Source organism: Physeter macrocephalus, chromosome 4 (assembly GCF_002837175.3).
Source record: "Physeter macrocephalus isolate SW-GA chromosome 4, ASM283717v5, whole genome shotgun sequence".
NCBI classification, from domain to species: Eukaryota; Metazoa; Chordata; class Mammalia; order Artiodactyla; family Physeteridae; genus Physeter; species Physeter macrocephalus.
In genome coordinates, this window is record NC_041217.1 from 73,958,432 (window position 1) to 73,965,220 (window position 6,789).

Here is a 6,789-nt window from a genome sequence, read left to right on the forward strand (position 1 = left end):
CCGGGGCACGAACCCGTATTCCCTGCATCAGCAGGCGGATTCTCAACCACTGCGCCACCAGGGAAGCCCTCATTCTGGTTTTGATTTGCATTACTTGATAACTAATTACGTTGAGCATGTTTTCATGTGCCATTGTCCATTTACATATCTTCTGGGAGAAATGTCTGTTCAGAGCCTTTGTCGGTTTTTAATTGGGTTATACGTCCTTTTTATTACTGAGTTGCTGAGGTCTTTATATATTCTGTATATAATCTCTTGTCAGATTTATGATTTACAAGTACTTTCTCCCATTCCTTGGGCTGTCTGTTCACTTTCTTGATAGTGTCCTTTGACGCGTAAAAGCATTACGTTTTGATGGTCCAATTTGTCTGAACCTCAGCCGTGAGCCAGGTGGCAGAAACAAGAGTGGGACATAGGCCCCGACCCCAGTTTCACACCCCGTGACCCTCAGGCCACTCTCTGTCTCTCTTAGCAGTGGACTGAGCCAGGGGGACTAGGCAGGCTCAGACTGCCATGCCCCTTCAGCCTAGATCATTTAAACATTTATGTAACATTTGTTTAAATGAGCGGCTGGGGCATGAAATGAAGACAAGAATGAGGCAGACACCCTCCCCAAAGGTGGTTGAGTGGCAAGGAGTTATCATTGAGGATTGTCCCTCCGGGTTCCAATTCTCATGCCAAGCATTTTAAATCAAACGGAAGGAGTTCTGTTAAATACACCTTTCTCCATCTACTTGAATTCCAAATAGTTTTCAAATGCTTTTGTCATGGCATGTGGAAAAACTAAAATAATTTATGTGCAGCATGGTAGATTAAACCCACTAGGCTGCTTGTGGTTCAAAGTATTCATCCCCGGGGGCCCCCAGGCCCTTCTGCTGAACTCATAGGAGAACCTAGAGCTCACAGTCTACATTGCTCAGGGCAATCCCCTCCAGAAGCTCTATTATGCAATTGCTTTTCTATGATTACCCTTCTGGAAAATTCTTCTGGCTTAACCCTTTCTCAGACTCCACTCTTACCAAAGCGTCCTATGTGTGTGTGTTGCAGGGACGCTGAGCTATAAGAGATCTAAGGAGAATGAAAGAATGGACAATGTCCAGGACACTTCATAAGTAGGCAACAGAAATTTACTGTTGTGAGAGGGGAGGCGAGAAGGGAAGATCGGGATCCAGTATAAACCTTGGGTGACCAGAACAAACAGGACACCTCCTATGCCCTATCAGCCCCATGAAGAGAGATAGGAGCAGGAGAAGCTTCATTCTAGAGCTTCACTCTGGAGATTTTTCCTACAGATTTCTGTGATACCCAAGGTCTGGGTCAGCAGCTGTCCCCAGAGCATTCACAGCACCTGGTGCCCCCCGAGGGCTCACACTCACAGCAGTCAGGGCTCTGGTGCCGGGCCCGTGGAAGAGACGGGGCCTGTGGTGGCTCAGGCAGCAGTCCCCACAGCTGGGACCACAGCAGGAAGAGACTGGAGGGCACTTTGGGAGACACTTTGGGGGGCATTTAGGGACAGGGCACTTGGGGATGCACTTGGGAGGGGCCTGGCACCTCTGCTGGTTCTGCTGGCAGGACATCTCGGCAGGAGGTCAATCAACCTGCAACAGGATAATTACATAGTTTTGAAAGGTTAAATCAAGAGCCCTGCTTTCCACCTCCTTTAGCGTCAATCCATGATAAGTACATTCTAGAACACATGGAAAAACATCCGAAGGAAATAACATACGTCTTTCGTCTAGTGAAAAGTGCATAGATTTAAATCCAGATGTAGTAAACATTTTATTCTCCTTAGCAGCAGGGATTTCTCCACCCTCACAGTTCTGCATGCAGTATTCAAGTCTCTGAAGTGCCATGTCTTAACATAAAATAAGCCCCTAATCTCAATGAGGTAGATACACACCTTTTATAGCCCAGGGCAGCTTCCAGAGTAGCAGCTTCCACACCTCTTCCCTTAGAAAACAAAACTCTTTTACATATTCTGCATATTCTCAGCCTCTAGAAAACATGCATATTAAGGAAAGGACTGTCTCCCTTTTTCAAAGCTATATTCCAAGTTTATGCCATAGAGTAAGGCCTCAGTACATGTGTGATGAATTAATTAATTAATGGACCAATACATTTAATCCCAAATCATATCATATTCCTTACTCTCCTGCCATTCAGTAAAACCATTACATGAAACATTTGGTTCCCATTACCCTCTGGATTAGAAATAATTCTGCTCTTAGAACACTGAAGGTGTAACATACACTCCCAGGAGATTTTTTATTAACCTACCTATATTTTGACATAAAATTTCTGAGGCTAGGAACTGAATATTTTTCATCTCTCCCTCTCACATATCACCTAGGCAAAGTGCCTGGATCCGGCATACAGTATTTTTACAATGGACATTGTTTAAGCATCTTCCTTGTGCTTTCTCTTGTACTAAACCCCCAAAATTCAGTGAGGAAGGTACAAATCTGCTCATCTTACAGCTGAGGATTTTTATTGTTTAAATGAAATCTTTGAGGTCACCCAGCTCATAAACAGCAGAGCTGTACTTTGATCCCTGATATCCCGATTTCTATTTGAGAGACGATTTACGGATAATAGAACTGCTGTGTAAGGAGGGGTAGGCAAATAGAGAGTCCCACTGAGAGAGTGGATTTAAGAAAGACAAAAGGACAAGGAAGAAAGAAGGTCATGAGAAATGGAGACTGTGCAGGATGAGAACCAGCCCGGAAGAAAGTATTACATGGAGCCGGAAGATCTGGGAACAGCTGGTCTGAGTCTAGCTTTTGGAGAAGAATTTACCCTAAGTTGTTTGAATTTCACATGCCATGTATATATATATGTATATGTGTGTGTGTGTATATATATACATATATACACATATATATACATTATATATGTATATATGTATATATATTATATATAATATATATACATATATATGCCATGTATATATACATGGCATATATACATTTCACATGCCATGTATATATATGTATATGTGTATATATATATATATATATATAATATGGGATTTCTGAGTTAAACTCTAGAGTACTGGTTAGAAACACAGGCTCTGGAGTCTAATTATTTGGGTTTGAACACTGAGAACCAAGTACTTGTTATGAAAACTTAGTCAAGTTTGGCGCCACCTCAGTTTTCTCACCAGTGAAGTGTGGATAATAACTGTAGGTCCTTAATAGCAGTGTTGTGTAAATTGTGTGAATTAACAGTGTAAATCACTTGTTACTTGTGTAAATTAATTGTTACTTGTGTAAATTGAGCTACACATCAGTTAGAAGAAGGCATGCCTATAATAAGTACAAATATTGAGAATAGTATAATTACATAGTTCTGAATTGGGTGTGAAGACAGAGACGTGGCTGGGCTGTTGGTAGACTAGGGTTGAAACCTGATTTAGCACCTGTTCAATGCCAAGGGCATGGAACAACCATGAAATGGTCATGTGGGTAATGTCTTTAAGAATAGTCATGGTTTTGCCTATTATTTACAAGTGCAAGAAGGCTTATTTTAAAAAAGCAAAAGTGTTCTTATTCTAAGCTTTACATGTGTTCCACTGTTTAGTTCACTTTCATTTTGACTTAACTCTTGTGGAGATATCCTGCCAGCCAATCCAGCAGCAGTAAGAGTCCCTCCCAGGGCCTGCCAACATGCCCATCCCCAAGCCCACCTCCAGTCTCCTCTTGGCACGTGGGTGGCTGTTGATCCAGCTCTGGCCACCACTACTCCCTGAGCTACCACAGGTACCACAAAACCCACTAATGTTAGCTTCAGAGCCATGGTAGAAGCAATGACAGTCTGAGGACTCTGCCTGCTGCCACAGCTCTGGGGCACAGCTGTTGACCTCAGAAGGCCAAGGCTGAGAGACCCAAACCACCAAGAACTCATCCTCCTCCATTGCTTCTTTTCTACCTTCCTAGGATGACCATCTTGGGATCCAGGAGGTTTACCAGATAGAATTCTCTACTCAATCTGTTCTTGGAGGTGCTCTCTAGCGATTCTGGCATAAGTGAAAATCATTCTACCCTTTTCTTTTCACACTATTGACCCATCCTTACTTGAGTCACATTTCCAGTAGTCTCATATCACAAGAATCCTTAATCATCCTTTTACCCTCCCACCCACTTGGGTTTCTCCCAAACATAGATTCCCATAACCATGGAATCCTGCCCCTCTTCCCACTACAATACCTGAACAGGCTTATTCAGAGGTCCAAGGCTGTATGGAGCTGAATCCTGGAGAAATGGAGCTCTTCAGACCTCCTGAGGTTCAGATCTGCCTCTTACCAGAGGCTTGGTGGGGGACCCAGAGCACGATTCACCTAAGGGCTCCCCATGCCCATTGTTCCAGGCAAAGTCCCTTCATCAGCTCTAGTCCCCACATTCTCTAGGATTCTGCTGTGAATGCTGGTGTCTGGTGATGACTTCCAGGGTAATCTCCCTCTATGTCTCCCACCTGCCCTGTCCTGCAGCCTTGACACTCAATATTTCTTTCTCTCCATTTTCATCAGCCTACAGGGACAACCCCAAACTCAACCTTACTGGAATCCTGTGAGGGCAGCTAACGGACATTGTTGACTAGGTGTTGGTATTTGGGGAATTTCTTTTCCATCCATTTAACATCTGACTTCATCCCAAGGAAGCCTTCAGTATTATCTAGGACCTTGGTGACCTCACAGTGCTCTCCTTCTTGCTGGCCCCAGAAAAGAATAATATTGGAAACAAAGAGAAAAAAATAATAACTGCTAACACTAATATATCTGTTGGTGGAACCAAGACGACTGTATTTTGTAAATGCTCTCCCAGGTAATCATAAAGTACAGGAAAAGTTGAAAACTTCCAAACTTCTAGACAGAGAGGAAGTTTTGCTAAGAGCGGAACTGATCTGGGAAGGCTCCTGAGAGAAAGGCAAGTTGCAGATGGACCTTGAATGATATACAGGGGCTCCAAAAGTCTGTTCTTGTGGAAAAACGGTATCCTAATTACAAAATATTTCATTTGTAAGAGCAGAAAAATATCAGTGTTTACCTCATTCCCAGAAAAAAATAAGTTAACATACGAAACCTTCCCAATTTTTAATTTTCTTTTTTTTTTTTTTCGGTGCGCGGGCCTCTCACCGCTGTGGCTCCTCCCGTCGCGGAGCACAGGCTCTGGACGCGCAGGCCCAGCGGCCAGAGCTCACGGGCCCAGCCACTCCGCGGCATGTGGGATCTTCCAGGACCGGGGCACGAACCCGCGTCCCCTGCATCGGCAGGCGGACTCTCAACCACTGCGCCACCAGGGAAGCCCTTCCCAATTTTAAGTTGTTAATTGCCTCGAATATTTTCAGCCACTTATTTTGACTAATATATTCACCAGTGATCAAAGATGATCTAGCAAATGAAGTAACAAATAAATATTAAAGAAAGTTTCAGAAATGGGATTACATGAATTATTTCTGTGCATTGGTCCAACGGCTGCACCATATTAATTCGTTGGAAGTAACCAGGGGAATGGAGAGGAGAAAGGCAGGGCTTCCAGAGAGAGTCCACTGAGCTCAGGAGGAAGCCAGCCGAGCAGTGTGCTAATTTCTGCGAATGATTTTGATGGGCCAATTGTGCTGTTGGGAAGTTAAACTGTGAATAGAGTATCAATGGCCTTAACTATTAAACATACAGTTTTGAATTCTTGCTATGAGCAGTGGCAAAACATGGAAGTTTCCTAGCAGGTAAAATATGAGGTTTGGGGAATCATCGCTATCCAGGAAACCAGGAGAACTATGTTCAAGTCCCAACCTTGCCAGTACTTTCATCTGTGCCTTTATGTAAGTCACTTTACTGTTCTGTGCCTGTTTCTTCACCTGAACTTTCTCTTGACTCTAAGAGTCTCGATTGTAGAGAAAATTACTATTTAACAGGCCCACTGAGTCATTCATCAATCCATTCATTCAAAAAATACTCATTGAGTACCTACTATAGGACAGACTCTCTTCTCAGTACTGGGAATCCACAGAAAACCCACAAAATTCCCATCCATATGGTGCCCACAGAGTAGCAGACATGGTTATCCCAGCCTCTCTGAAAAACAATTTGAAAAAATTCAACACTAAGTGCTAGTTTGAAAAGCATTTAAAATTTGGGGGAGGAAGCTATTTCTATTACATGATGAAGAAAGTCTATCACAAATAAATGCCCATCATGATCTTAATTTATCATTAACCTGAATTGTCTAGCATATACAGTCAAAAAATAAAAAAGAAATACAAATAGAAGGAAAAATAATTTAAAATAAGAAAATAAAACAATTATTTGCATCTAATATGATTATAAATCTAGACTATACACAAGAATATCCTTAGAATTAGTGAAAACAATCATCGCCTCTCCAACCAACTAAGTACGATATAACATAAAAATCTAGTTGAAGCTCTGAGAGGAAATTATATTTTTTTTTAAAAAATGCTCAGGAATCACCTCATGAAAAATCATCTTAATAAACTCTTAGAAGCTTATATTAATGAAGCTGCAAAACTTTGCTGTCAGATACAGAAGTTGAATAGAGAGACATATCTTTTCTCTGGAAGGGAAGAATAGACATAAAGAGGTCAATTTTTCCCAAACCAAATTGTACCTTTGGTGCAATTCCAATCAAAATTGTATTGAGCATTTTTGTATTTGAAAAAATGATTTGACTTAATATGGAAATCTAAGTATGTGAATCACTTTAATATTTTTAAAAAGAATAATGAAAGGATAATAATAGTAACACCCTACTAGATATTTTTGAAAGGATGGAG

At 41.7% G+C, this 6,789-nt stretch overlaps 1 long non-coding RNA gene across 1 annotated transcript; it reads right to left on the minus strand.

The window, feature by feature from the left end:
• Positions 1-1,161: 1,161 nt before the first annotated feature.
• Positions 1,162-6,064, minus strand: LOC129392032 (uncharacterized). The gene is made up of 3 exons (XR_008616981.1): positions 5,967-6,064; positions 1,901-1,950; positions 1,162-1,598 (listed from the first exon to the last, which is right to left on the minus strand). It is a non-coding gene; the product is annotated as an uncharacterized lncRNA (long non-coding RNA).
• Positions 6,065-6,789: the final 725 nt, after the last annotated feature.